Source organism: Pongo pygmaeus, chromosome 6, assembly GCF_028885625.2.
Source record: "Pongo pygmaeus isolate AG05252 chromosome 6, NHGRI_mPonPyg2-v2.0_pri, whole genome shotgun sequence".
In the NCBI taxonomy this organism is placed as follows: domain Eukaryota; kingdom Metazoa; phylum Chordata; class Mammalia; order Primates; family Hominidae; genus Pongo; species Pongo pygmaeus.
Genome location: NC_072379.2, coordinates 32,326,032 through 32,341,241, shown reverse-complemented (window position 1 = coordinate 32,341,241; position 15,210 = coordinate 32,326,032). Strand labels below are relative to the sequence as shown.

The following is a 15,210-nucleotide window of genomic DNA, read 5'->3' as shown; positions in this document are numbered from 1 at the left end:
CTCACGAGATTAAATTTTTCAAGCCCTAAACCTACTGCAAAAAGCCCTTATGTTTTATTCCTGGTTATAGTTCAAATCAATTAAACTAGTGGATAAATAATTAATGCTTCTTGTAAATAATGCAAGGGATTTATTTGGCTAGTATCACATTTCTTCTACGTGAGTGATTCTCTATGTTGTTGGTTATATGACCAAATTCTAACATCTCAAAAGAACAAAACACTTCTAGAAATGTACCTATTAAAAATAATTCAAGTTATTCTGTCAAATATGTATAAACGTATATTTTTCTTCATTAAAGCATTTATTAAGTTAATATTTCTATACTTATATAAGTGAACAGTTTTAAAGACAAATATCTGTCTATAGGAATATACTTGTAATTGATTTACTTCAAAGAAAACGAAAAATAATTCTGTGCAAATTTGTTATACCTATACTTTTATTTAATTCGTGACCAAAAAAAAAATCCAAATTCATTGATCCCCTAAAAATCACCTCTCTTTTACGTTTTTATCATGTGAAAATTTGATAAAGAAAATATTACTTGACTACAAATCAGATACACACTTGGATTTAAGAAGGGGAGAATGGAAACAATTGCAATCCAGGGAAAATAAATTGTATAAACAACAACATAGGAGAGCATATAGGTGGATACATTCAGGAGCTGCTGCATAATAACTGTCATGGAGTCTTGAGCTGCCAGTTGATTCCAAAGCCTGTGGAAGGAAGGGCCCAGCTTGATCTCCTCGTAGGAGGGCCTGAGTGCTGTCTGCTCACTGGAAAGCATCCAGAGGAGAAGCATTCATAGGACCCATCAGTCAAAAATAAGCTCTGCCTCAGAAACCTGCAGGAGGTGGATTCCATGAAAGAGACTGACATTAGCTAAAGGAGGTCAGAAGGACCCTAGGTGAGATAAGTGGCTTCAAGTATCTCAGGCCTAGTGTAGGGATCTGATTTCAAAAAGAAATAGATGAGAGTATATATTATACAGGCTTTTCCAGGGGTAAGTACCATTCTTTCTCCCAGGACTGCAACTGTAGTGACAAAGAAATACGTGATTCTTAGTCTTAGTTTTGGTTATTTTTATTTTTATTTATTTATTTATTTTTGAGACAGGGTCTTGCTCTGCCACCATGCAGTGGTGCCCTCATGCCTCACTACAGCCTCGACCTCCCAGCTCAAGTGATGCTCCCACATCAGCCTCTCGAGTAGCTGGGACCAGAGGTGTACACCACCACACCTGGCTAACTTTTGTATTTTTTGTTGAGCGGGGGATTTTCCATGTTGCCCAGGATGGTCTCAAACTCCTGGGCTCAAGCGATCCGCCCACCTCAGCTTCCAAAGTGCTGGGACTACAAGCATGAGTCACTGCACCTGGCCCTAATCTGAAAACTAGGGTGTAGACAACCAACTGTGTCTTTCATGTCAACAAAGTTGTTCATTAGTTGAACAGCTAACAACCAACAACCCAGTTGGTTGCCTACACAGTAGCCATCTCCTCCCATCTTCAACAATGAACTCTGGTTTTCTTCATCTTCCTCTGAGTATTCATGTCCTTTGTGAAAAGTTGGAATCCTCCCAGAGCCAGGAGCTGCTTACTCATTAGCCTCGGCCAATTCTGAATGTCTCCTTCCTCATCTAGGTGTGTGGTCTGTGTGAAACACACTCTGCCTGATAGATACTAAGGAAAGTTTGCTGGAAGGCTCAGAGACGGTTTATCTCATTTGTGGTAATAGACGTAAGATGGGTTTTCTCTATTTTGCCCCTTCGGTAGGTGACCATTAGAAGGGAAACAACCACCCCTGGACTATTAAGGGAACACCAAGAGAATTGCAGAGAAATAAACAGTCATTGCCCTCTTATTTTCATATTTCTTTTCTGTGATGTAATCAAGTCTTCATTTTTGATGCCATTTTTAATAAGCCATCTGTAGTCTATAGATGAGGCATTCTCAGATGTATATTAGGAGGTCAGATGAAAGTTGGAAAGACATTAAAGGCAGATTGAGACAAGATTGTCAAGGAGGCAGAAGTCTGATCCTTTTGTAGTTTATAAGCGTGATGATTGGGTTTTCATGCTCATGTGTGAGAAGTGCCTTCCTCAAACCTTATTATGCTGTTGGTGCATTACTCATGTGATGAGAAAAAAAAGGAGGCAGAAGTCAGACCAAGGGGTATAGGCTTTCCTTGATCAACAGTGGGGAGTCACTGATGGGGTTTGAGAAGAGGAACAACATGATCAGCACTGCACTTCAAAGCATTATTTTAAAAGTTGAGCGTGGGAAGGATTTAAGACAAGGCTCAGAACATTTTGCCACTTGGAACGCATTGTTGAATATTCATAAAAAACTAGTTTATGGCTCAGCATAAATAATTTTTAAACACAAAGTAAAATACAGTATGTGTTGCCATGGAAGTGACAGAGCCTAGGAAGATAATGACAAGCAGAAAAAAAACTGTGCCATTGTAATTTAAATCACTGTAAAGCTTTCTAGAATTTAAGTGTGTTTTCAGTCAGAGTATTTTGAATACACAAGGAAAAGATTATGGTTATTTTATCGTTCTTGCTGAGAAAGGAAAGAACAAAAGAGGGGTGTTTCCTTTTTGCACATGAGACCTATGAAGCTAAACAAAATCAAGTTCATGCAATCAAAAAGCTGACTAGGGTTTGAAACACTGAATGAGTCAATTAACAGTGAAGCTCCAGTGCAGAACACAGACTGGTGAGGTGCCATTGTTAGCACTGGCTGCAGTCCCCTCATGATGATAAGAACGGCTAACAGGCATTGTCTCTGATTACATGCTAAGCTCTGCACTGACACACAGGCACGAGGCCTCTCTGTATCCTTCACCATCAATCACATGTGCTAATGGTGATGAAGTGTGATGTGGGTAAAGAAGACATTGCTGAATTCACAGATATGATAAACACAAGTAAATAAAAAATAAAGCCATAGAAGACATAAATGCTTAATGCCAGAATTTCCAAAAGTATGAATTAATAAAGGGTATGAAAAGATGATGGGTATATAGATATTAATATAAAGGAGGTAAGTTTTTCAGAGCTTAAAATTGAAAGCAATGTTAAGCAATTATTTAAGGGGGAAATTACTGTATAAGAGGGAGAGGTTATACAAGCAAAAAAAAATTCCTCAAATAAACTGAGTGCACATAACAAACATTATATTAAGTCAATGCAAGTGAGATTTGAAAGTAGATAGAGAAGAACAAATACACCAAAAAAAAAAAAATCAAACTTCTTCAAACGTATAATTGAAGACAGTAACCTCCCAAAACTATTATGGCAAGAAGCCTCACCTGTCTTAGATTCACCCACTACTATTTCTTGTATGGATGGCAGTGTGGGTGCACTTTGCATATCTCCCTTTATGAAACAGCAATAAGTGAACTAAAGGCATTAAAACTTGGGAAGGAAACTCCATCAGAGATGAGGGCTCTTCTGACTATAGTCAGCCTATTTCTGTAAACCTGAAAGACTGTTCTAGGGCAGGGGTTCTTTAGGCTCCACCCCCAGAGGTTCTGATCAGTAAGTCTGAGGCAGGGCTAAGAATTTTCATTTCAACAAGTTTCCAGGTGCTTCTGCTGCTGCTTCTGCACACTGAAAACCATTGCACAGCATTAGAGGACTCCAAAGCTCCCTGTGTCACCTTCCAAATAACCAGTGGCTGTTCAAACTCCCTCTGGCTTTCATAGTCAAGCTTCTCAAAAGGGCTGTCTAATAACAGAACATCCAGTTCCTTACTCCCATTCCCTCCTCGGACCACTTGAATTTTGTTTAAACTTTGGACTTACATCAGAAGCTCTAGTCAGAGTTACCAAGCTCTCCAATATCTAGTTAACCTCTTGATCTCAAGGTGCCTTGCTGACCACTCGACCTTCTGGCTCTCAGTAAGGCATACTCTTCTTGTTTCGTTTCCTGATGCCAGTGCACTGCTTTTCAGTCGCTTTTGTTGACCCCAGATCTTCACTGGTTACCATGTTGTAGCTATATTTACTTATAAAAATTTCAAAGAGATCATAAGAACGTCTTGTTTAAATCTTTAAATGGCTTCTCCCTTCACTTAGGATCCTTTCACTGTGCTGCATTCACAGGACCCCTACAGTTAACCACCAATCATTCTTCAGATCAGCCTCCCTGTGGAAAGCAGTCCTTGCTCCTTCTAAGAGCACCTTGAACTTTGCATTGGCTTTCTGTGGGTGCCATACAAAAGTGCTACAGATGGGGTTACTCAAATACAGAAAGTACCCCACTTCTAGAGGCTGGAAGCCCAAGATCAAAGATGTCAGCAGGTTTGATTTCTCCCAAGGCTTCTTTCCTTGGCTTCCAAATAGCCTTTTCTCTGTATGTGAGCATCCCTGGTGTCTCTCAGGATGTCCATATCAACTCTTTTTATGAGGACATCAATCACACTGGATTAAGGCCCCTCCAAATAGCACCATTTTAATTTTACCTCTTTAAAGACCTAGTCTCCAAATATGGTCACATTCCGAGGTGTTAGAGGTTAAATTAAGCCTTCAACACATGAATTTTGGGGGAACAGAATACAGTCCATAACACACTTCTGCGTTGCAGCTTTTATCAGATAGAATTATAATTAAGTTATTGCTGAACTCCCCTGCACTCCCCACTGGGGTGCTCAACATTGAGTCTGCAGCACCTGCCACATGTCTGCCCCATAAAAGGTCAAGGTTCACTTGTTTCCTATTGAACAAAAGAATCATGGTCAGAAAAAACCAAGGATACAATGAACTTGGAACCGGTTTTCCCACCACTTGCCTGGAGATTCCCAAATACAGACTCACCAAACAAAATGCCTGTGATCCACACGGCTTAGCAGTAACCTCGCCTCTCCCCAGAAACTGGGTAGTCAGAGGCAAAGGGCAATGCCCTACCCCTTCAGGGAACAGATGCAATTCCAAGGCAGAAAAGTCAAGCAATTCAAGGGAAAGTGTTCAGAATCTAAAAATCCACTTGCTGGGCTATGTGAAGTTGATGACCAAACACCTTTCTCTCCCCAGTTCACCTTCTCCAGCAGCTAAATACAAATAATGCAAATAATCAACATCCAATCTCCTAGTCCAGGTTCTCATTATTGGATCTAATAATGCCAAAGCAAACATGGGTACAAGGAAAATCTATTCTTTCTGTGCTGCTGCATCCTTTCTTCTGCCCTTGGTCAGGCTGAACAAGACATACTTCCTTATGTGCAGGCTGTTGTCCAACACCAGATTGTTAGACGTTAGGTAGCAATCATATAAAATTAATTTAACTTTTTACTTTATGGTTAAACACAATTACTGTTCTTTGGAAAAAAAGAAACTTTACACAAATACATATAAAGTAAAAAAATGTTGTCATTCAGAAAATTGTTCCTGTCATCATATTTCCCATGTGTGTCTAATTTTATATGCATATATTAAAATATGCATGCACAGTTTATGCAAACATACACATTAAATGAAAAGGCAAGTACTCTAGTCTGATTTTTCAGGTGCTTTATCTCTATAGTGATCTTTCTAATTGTGAGAAACGCTTTAGATCCTTTAGGTTTCACCATTAGATCTATCTCTTGTGTCCGTGCAGAACTGGTTTTCGTATATTCTGTAATGTAAAGAATGTGATTATTCTTTCTTTTTTATATTTTTAAAATTACAAGAACTCTTCCTTTAAACATTTAAAATAAAACTTTGCTTATTTAAAAATATCAAGAGATTCGATGAACTTTTGAGTAAAATGAGATGATGATCCACTGTTTCTTCTTTCCTCATACCCTCAACCTACCCCTCAGAGGTCATTACAGGTTACATTTTTCATGTAGATTTACAGACATTCTTCTTTTATACCTCATTTGTAGGCTAGTGTCATAGTCCCATTCAGGCTGCTATATAACAAAGTGTCTTAGATTGAGTAACTTATAAACAATGGAATTTATTGCCCACGGTTCTGGAGGTTGGAAAGTCCAAGATCATGGCCCAGCAGATTTGTGTCAGGTGAGGGCTCTCTGCTTCAGGTATGGTCCCTGCTAGCTGTGCCTTCACATGGTGGAAGGAGCCCTTGGGCCTCATTTATAAGGGCACTAGTTCTATTGTTGAGGACAGTGTCCTTATGACCTACTCATCTCCCAAAGGCCCCACCTCTTGATATTGTTGCATTAAGAATTAGGTTTCAGCATATAAATTTTAGGTGGACACAAATCAGATCATAGCAGCTAGTTACATCTCCTCTTTTTTAATCAAATTTCAGCAATAAGTAATGCTGTAACTTACTTTTTCATACTTAACACTTGGTCATTTCTTGTTTCCAATGTAATTTATTTCATTTTTCTTTAAAGTTACATAATATTCCAACATCATAGTGAATTTAACTGTGCAGCCATAGATTGGTATTAAATTTGTTTCTGATTTTTTTTACTATTATAAATAATATTGCAACAAATATTTCTGTGCATGCTTCATTTTACACAGAAGCAATGATGTATGCTGGACTAAATTCCAAGATTTAAATTATCAATTAAATTTTGAAAAAGACTTCCAAACTGACTCCAAAAAATTTGTATCAACCTACATTCCCACCAATAGTATATGAGAGTAATCTTTTTTCCTACCTCATCTCAATTTAGCATATTTAAAGTTTTCTTTATTTTTTCAGAACTAATGAACAAAATAGTATCAATTGTATACTTTCCAATGTACCAATGTTTTCTTCTTAGTTTTTTGAATTCTTTGTTTTATATTTGTATTATGTATTCTTATTTCATCTTCTTTAAATTAGGTTTTCAGCTTTAAATTATTTTTCAATTTATTTGAAGTTTTTATATTCATTTGTTCACGTTTTGTTGAAAGTTGATATCTTTTTCCTGCTTTATTGATGGCAAATACTTTCACCTGTGTATTGTTGCCTATTTACCTTTGTTTAAAATTGTTTTCACTTTTTATGTAGTTCAGCTTCTTAATTTCGTTCTTTGCTTAAGAAAGTCCCACTGTAAGATATACATACATCCCTACATACTTTTGTCTAATAGTTTAAAACTTGTAATTAAAGTTTAGACTTTTTATCAAGTTGGACGTGGCTCTCTTTGCCATGTACGAGTCCAGATGGACCAGCTGTCAGGGAGAGGTCACGCCTGCTCACCCAAGGCCTCTCCTCCCCTTCATGAATCCACTTTAGTCAGGTCTACCAGCTTCTCCAAGGATCTCAACATTGCCAAATCCTATGGTTGCATTTTAGTTCCCCTCACCTTCTGCCTGATAGGTGTGTTTGATATTGGCGTCATTCCTTTTTCCTGGAACACTTTCTTCACTTAGTGTCTGCAGCAGCACTCTCTCCATTCTGGCCACTGTTCTTAGTCTCCTTGGCTAGTCATTGGCCCAACCTCTAAACATTCACATGCACAGGGCTCAGTCCTGGACCTTTTCTCTGTATCTACATGCTCTTCCTATGTGAGTTCATCCAGCAAAATGTCTGGGTCTTGGCATATCCAAAAACATATTTATTTTGCCTTCACATTTGAATTATAGTTTCACCTACATAAACACATTTTCCTCAAGCCAGTCCAAAGCATAGACTTTGGAATCAGGCTTTCTGAACTTGAATCTTTTTCCACTACTTACCAGCTGTGTCTGTGGGCAAGTTATTTAACATCTTTGTATCTAAACTTCCTTCCCTGAAAAAAAAAAAAAGAGGCTAATAATAAATATCTACCTCATTGAGTTGTTAAGCAAATTCAAAGAGAAACATGTACAAAGAAGTTAGAAAAAAGACTGGGCTAAATATGTTAGCTATCATTATTATTTGATGACATTGTGCTTTAAAATAGCTGGTTCTATTCTGTGCATTGCTACTTTTTAAGTAACCTTTCCAAGATTTTCTACTTGGAAAGATTTCAGCATTCTTTCTTGAAACTTAGACATTTCACTAGGATGGCTCCAAGTGTGAATCTTTTTTCTCCCAAAACATTTCACCTGGGCATTTGATAAGCCTTTGGATCTAAAAGCCTGTCTTTCCTTGGTTCTTGAAATGTTTTAACAATCAATTCTTTGAATTTTGTTTGTTCTCTACCCCTGTGGTTCTTCCTACAGAACTCCTATTATGTAGATATTGAAGCTTCTCGATAGATGTTCCATGCCACTCACCTCACTTTTCTCATGCAGTTTCTTCTCTTTTTCCTTTTACACTCTGTTTTTGAATACCTTTCAGCTTAATCATCCAGATCACCAACATGTAAGTACTGCCTTTGAATTATATTCTTTTGGAAATTTTACTTATGATTTCTTAAATAATTTAGGTTGCTTTTTGCATATTACTCTGCTCATTCATTATACAGAAAAACGTTCATATTTTCATTAAAGCCTCTGCTTTTCTGTTGTCAAAAATGTACCCGATAATTAAGGAGATGACTTGATTAAGACTACTGTAAATAGAGAAAAGGTTCATTAATAAGGAATCTCTCAGAATAAAAGAAAGAAGATCTAGGATTTTGTGGAGACAGATAAATGAGTGAGTCTTGAGAAATGACGAAGGCAGGTCTTATGTCAAAATATAGAGTGGTCTTTTTAGGTTAGCCATCTCTCAGAACACAAGAGGGTGGGAAAATTTCTTAACTTTTGCTGCTGCTTTCCAGGAGCAAAGAATTCAGATAACATTGAACACTGTCAACCATACTCATTTTGGTTTTTTGTTTATTTCATCTGATAGTTGAGTTTGGTAGCTTTCTTTCACACAAGTGAGTTACCATGCATTTATGATAATTCTTTCGTCTATGTCCACTCTGTGCACGTGTGTAAAATGAGAAAATGCTTATAACGTCATACCTTTCAGCTATTTTCATCAGTCACACAAATCATCATAGATGCTGCCACACTTTCCAACACAAATAATATGTCTGACTAGCATTGATATTTTAATCAGTGTCTTCATTTCTTAACTTTGTCACAGTTTCTCTTGCTGAGCCCATTCCAGTGTTTCTGTGACAGGCTCCAGTGCTGAAAGTACTGCCAAGCTAGCAGCTCAGTGGATCATAGAAATTATGAGATCCTTCTCTTCCTGTTCCTTTTAATTTGAGTGGTTGTATGTTGTTAGTGAAGTGGAATAGAAATAGAACTTTCCAGATGTCTTTTTAAAAATGCATTAAAACACCATACACAGGACCACATTAGTCCTGTTCATCAAGCAGGTTGAAGGAGCTCAATTGCATAAATAATAGTCTTAATTTGGTTTCCAGCTTATTTTAGTATTCAAATAAAGACACTCAAAGATTTCAGGGAGTCATCCTGCCTAATTGCCTCCACCCTACCTAGTATCTGAAGGATAGAGATTGTAGACTTCTGTTAATCTCACAGCAGTTCTAAAGGTTGGACTTGTTTAAAACCATGATGACCAGGAGCACATTATATGTTTATATTTACAGGTGAGCATCCCAATAATTAGTTTCTTGGAAGTGAGTTAGGGAAATTACACTGCTTCTGACAGATGAAGAGTCCACCTGGGAGCCTCCAGGATCAGAATACCCATATTGATTTTTTTTGGTTGTGGCAATTTAATACTGCTGTTAAAAACAACTTTCAAATCCAGATGAAACGCACAGAGAAAAACTTGTCTGAGGGCATTGGAGAGATATTGAACCTGCCAGCACCTAAAAGTACAAAATTCCAGAACAGGGACCTTCCAGAGAGGTAAGCCAGCATTCCTTCAGGGCATTTGCCAATTCTAGGCCTAGTGAAAAAAAATGGAGATCCAAAAATAAGGACAAGAACCAGAGAAACCTGAAAAACGTTTACAGTGTTGCAGAGCTAGAGGAAGGGGTTAGGAAAAAACATTGGAGAAGACAGGATTCTAGAAAGAAAGAGGAAGGTCAGAGAACTCAACACTTCACTCACTCCACAATCTCATTCTCATGTCTGAAGCTGCTTGTTACAGAAGACCAAGAAGTTAAAGAAACAACCTGACATTCTTGAGAACTAAGGAAAAAAGGATTAGCATAATTCAGGATCACCTGAGGGAGATAAACCCCAGAAATGGGAGAAAATTAGAGAGTGATAGAGTGCTATAAAACCTTGCATTAACTCAGGCTTGAATTGGATTAGGGTAGTTAACTCCATTGTATCTGCAGAAAGAAAACACTTTATAAATCTCTACAATTTTTCTAATATAATGCACAGCATTTAGAATACAAGTCACTCCAATAAATAGGATCAAAGGATCAAAAAAGAAGTATAAAAAACAATTTCAGAGAAACAATTTCAGAAGTGGTCTAGTTTGTTACTGGAGTTTTGAACAAAGATTTTTAAAAGATATGTATAATACATTCAGAAAATAGAAGAAAAGATTTTTAATTTCTTTAAAAATATCCAGCTAACAATCTAATGGAGAAGTGATGTTCCACAAAATATCTCCTGATGAATCTAATAGAAGAAAAGAAAAATGAAAAAAAGACAAATGGTTCAAATATAAAATAAATATAAGCTGATAAAAAGACAAATATATCAGTAATTATATTAAATGAAATGCCCTAAATAGTTTAATTAGAAGACTAATAATGTCATGCTATATTATTTTCATAACAATGCACTGCTTCCAAGAAACATACTTTACAAGATTAAAAATTATAAAAGTTTAAGAAAAGATTATAAAATTTAAGTAAGTTTGAAGTAAACACTATACCATGCAAGAACTAACCAAAAGAAAGCACATGATGCTTTGCTACTGCTAGTAAATAGATATTTTAATGATAAGAGTCCATGCACAAGGGAGATATTATAATTCTAAACTGATATTAACCCAAAAAACCTATAAGCCTTAATATAAACACACACAGAGAGAGAGAGAGAAAGAGAGAGAGAATATATAAAACTAGTAGAATGCAGCTAAACATTTGTTTAGGAAAAGTTTATTTTTAAATACAATATGAGAAATTAAAGAAAGTTAGAAATCAATTATCAAACTCTGTATCTCAAAAACTTAGAAAACAGCAGTAAATTCAATCCAAAGAAAATACAAGGAAGGAAGTTATGTGTAAGTTTTTTGTTTTTATAAAAAGAAAACACATAATATAAAAAAATCCAGAAAATCAAACCTGTTTTTTCATAAGACTAATAAAATGTATAGGCTTATATATAACAAAACTGAATTATTTAAAAGCATAAATTATCAATAGCAAGAGTAAAAAACAAAACATCATTAGAGAACCATTGACATTATACAATTAATAAGAGACTATTATGAACATTATTTGAGCAAACACAATTTACAAAACCTGATATTGGAAGGAAAGAAAATATAAATAGGCATCTTTATTTTAAAGTAATTAAATTTGCAATTAAAGACCTATTCATCTCATGAAGAAATCTATAGGCCCAGATGACCTCACTGGTCCATTCTTTCAAGCATTAAAATTTCAAAAAAATACACAAACTTTTATGACAATGAAAATGAGGGCAGTTCGGCATTCTATGAGGTGGGAACAAACTTGACACAGGAGATTATCAAGGACATAACAGAAAAATTATAGATCAATTTTTGTTATGAACACAGAAGCAAAAATATATGTATATAACATTGGAAATCAAATTTACCAATATAAATATAAGATAATACATCATGACCAAGTTGAGTTTATTCCAGGAATACAAGGTCAGCCAATAGTTGAAATTCAGTTTATTTCCACATGAAAAGTAAAATTTTTTAAAAAAAGAAAAAATACACAATTATTTCAATATATGTAGTAATATTTTTAACATCCCTTTATCACTAAAACAAAAACTCTTAGCAAACTGGAACTAAAAGTTGTCCCTTAGTTTGATAAAAATATTTATAAAATGTCTGCACAAATATACTGAATGGTGAAATCGTGAAAGCTTCCCCCTGGAATTAGGAACAATTCAAGGAGGCTCTCTATGACTGCTTCTATTCTATTCTGCAGGAAATTGTCGCCAATGCAATAAGACAAAGAAATAGCAGATGTTGCTTACAAAGAAGGAATTAAGCTATCGCTATTTGCAGAGATTATGATGGTACATATATAAAATTCAAAAGACATTGAAAATAGGCAATTAAAATTAAATGTAACTAGATGGCTGGACACAAGATCAACACACAAAAATTAATCAATAAATCAATGTATTTATATATATATTAGTGACAAACATAAGGAAAAGTTTTCTTCTAGATATCAATCCTAGTAATAGGAAAATATCATAAATATCTAATGCAAATTTATCTTTAAGTATAAGACTGTTACTTTAAAATTACAAGACAGTATTAAAAGAAACTTAAAAAAAGCTTAATAAATGAAAGCATATGCCAAATTCATGTTTGAAAGGTGGGTGGCAAGAGTGGCCTGGGCTGGGATGCACCAAGAATACTGTAAACATATGCTTTGCCCTAAACTTATCTATTAATTCAACTTAACTTTAATTACAGTCCCAGCAGGTAGTTTTTGTTGAAGTTGGCAAGCAGATTCTTAAACCCATATGAAAAAAAAAAAAAAAGAGCCAAGGCCACCTAAGACCAATGTGTGGAAGAATAAAAGCGGATATTTTCCAATGCCATATACTGAAACATTCTAAGGTAACTAGAATAGATAAATCCATACTAAATTTTACATTGTACTATTGGTGCATTTATAGACAAAAAGACCAATGAAACAGAACAAGGACCCCAAGAACAGAACTTGTATATACATGGTCACTAGATTTATAGCAAAGTGACCCTTCAGTGTAATGGGAAATGATTTTTTAAAAAATGTAACTAGGTCTACTAGATATTAATATGAAAGAAATGAATCTTGATCCTTCATATCATATGCATAATAAAAAACAACAAAGAAAATTTAGGTCTTCAGGTGAAAGATTTAAAAATATAAAGTTTTACAAGGAATGAAGATAATATTTTCATATCATTAGAGTGGGCATACATTTTTCAAACAATGCACAAAAAGCACTTACCAGAGATCAAAATCTTGACAAATTATATTAGATTAAATTTAAGAGCACTCGTTTATCAAAAAAGCACCATTAAGAGAGCAAATCAGAGTGGGCAGGATCTTTGTAATACACATATCTAACCAAGGACTCATATCCGTAATATGCACAAAATATCTACAAAAGAATAAGAAAAGGAAATCTAATAGAAAAATGGCAAAAGATTTGAACAGATTTTCACAAAAACGGATATCGATATGAATAATAAACCTAAAGAAATTGTTCAATTTCATTAGTAGTCATTAATAGCCACTAGACAACCATTAGAATGATTAAAATGAAAAATGCAGATAATACCAAGTGCTGACAAGGATGTGCAGTGACTAGCATGCTTGTGCACTCCTTGTAGGAGTGTGTATTGATGCAACCTCTTTGAACAGCAATTTGGTCACAGCCTCTGCACCAAGCATGTGCAAATCCTGTTATTCAGTGGTTTCTCTTCTAGCTGTGTTCTCAACAAAATGCATGTAGCAGTTATTTAAAAGGCCTGCACAAGAATGTTCATAGTGACACCATTTATAAAAGACCCAAATTTGAAATATCCTAAATGTTCAATGGCAATGGAATGAATAAATGAGTATTGGAGTATTCATTCAATAGAATTCTATAACAGAAATACTATAACAGACCATCTATGTCCTGTAGGCCAAATCTGGCCTGCAGCCTATTTTGGTTTGGGCCCCAAGCTGAGAATGCGTTTTTAACATTTTGAAAGATTTGTTTAAAAATATATATTTTAATAAGACATTCGACAGAGACTGCACATGGCCTGAAGAGTCTAAAATATTTGCTACCTGACGCTTTACAGAGTTTTGTCAACTCCTACACAGCACTGACATTGAATGAAATATTGCTGTATACTCTAATCTAAATGAATCTCACTGACTTCATATTGAGGAAAGAAACTAACAACAAAGGTACATACTATATTATATACTCCATTTATATGTGTTTCAAAAGCAGGAAAGACTAATCTAGGAGAGCAGATGGTTGTAGCAATGGCTAGCTGTGAGGATAAATCCTGGCTGGGAGGAGGTGCAATGTGGCCTCTGAAGTGAAATGCCCTGATTTTCCATCTGAAGATGGTCACATGGGTGTGTTTCCTACACGGGAATTCAATGAGATCCACAATTGGTTTGTGGACTTTTTGGAGGCCGTTTTAATTAAATCAAAATTTAAAGAAGCCTCCTAGACAAATAATGGAGCCTCAATGTCAGAATGTGGGGAATTCAGGGAGCTGCCCACAGTTACCCCATCACCTGCCTAGCACCCCCTCCTCCAAGTGCTGCCTTCTGAATGTCAGGTTTTTCTGTAGAAGCACACTTTCTTGGAAACCCATCTTCCTGAAGATCTATTTTTGCCTACATAGGATTGCAGGTTCTTCGGTTCCTTTAGGCTTCACAATTAATTTCGTTGCATTTCATTTATACTTTTCAAAAATTCTTCTTTGTTATAGTTTTCCATTGGCTCTCATATGTACTTTAAAACTTTTATATTTTTCTCTTCTTAGTCTTTATTTTGATAAAATGATTTTCAATCTTTTGTCATCAAGTAAAAGATCTGATACCACTTGAAATATCATTATATTTAAAATACATATATCTTGTGGTAAGTAGTACTTTATGCTTCACGATTGTTTTATATACATCATGACTCAGAATTCAAATAGAAGAGTAAATATTTAAGGATTGCCAAAGCAGTTTTGAAAAAAGCAAACTGAAGTATGTGTGAATGCTGAGAAATAAGGCTCAGACTAGCATAAAGCAAAACATGTTAAAAAGTTATTGTAATAAAAACAGTATGTCTGTGGTACAAGTACAGGCAAGTAGAAGAATCAAACAGAGTAAGAGTTCTGGATGAATTAAAGGCAAGAGGTGGGAGGACGAATATTCACGTGTTAAGAAAATTGGCTCATCCATTTGAAAAGGGAAGTTTTCCTTAAATATAATTCCAAAGGCCAAAGTGTTAAACTTTTAAAAAAACAAAGTAAATAAACTCAGTAACACAAAAATACACCATCTATAAAGTAAAATACACCAAATAGACTGGAGGCTGAGCACGAAGGCTCATGCCTGAAATCCCAGCACCTTGGGAAGCCAAGGCGGGTGGATCACTTGAGGTCAGGAGTTCGAGATCAGCCAGGCCAACATGGTGAAACCTCATCTCTACTAAAAAAATATATAAAAATTAGCCAGGCATGGTGGTG

The 15,210-nt window shown here is 35.6% G+C and overlaps 1 non-coding gene across 1 annotated transcript; it reads left to right on the top strand.

Moving 5' to 3' along the window:
* Positions 1–2,042: 2,042 nt before the first annotated feature.
* Positions 2,043–2,146, top strand: LOC129041851 (small nucleolar RNA U13). Its single transcript, XR_008503980.1, has one exon. It is a non-coding gene; the product is annotated as a small nucleolar RNA U13 (small nucleolar RNA).
* Positions 2,147–15,210: the final 13,064 nt, after the last annotated feature.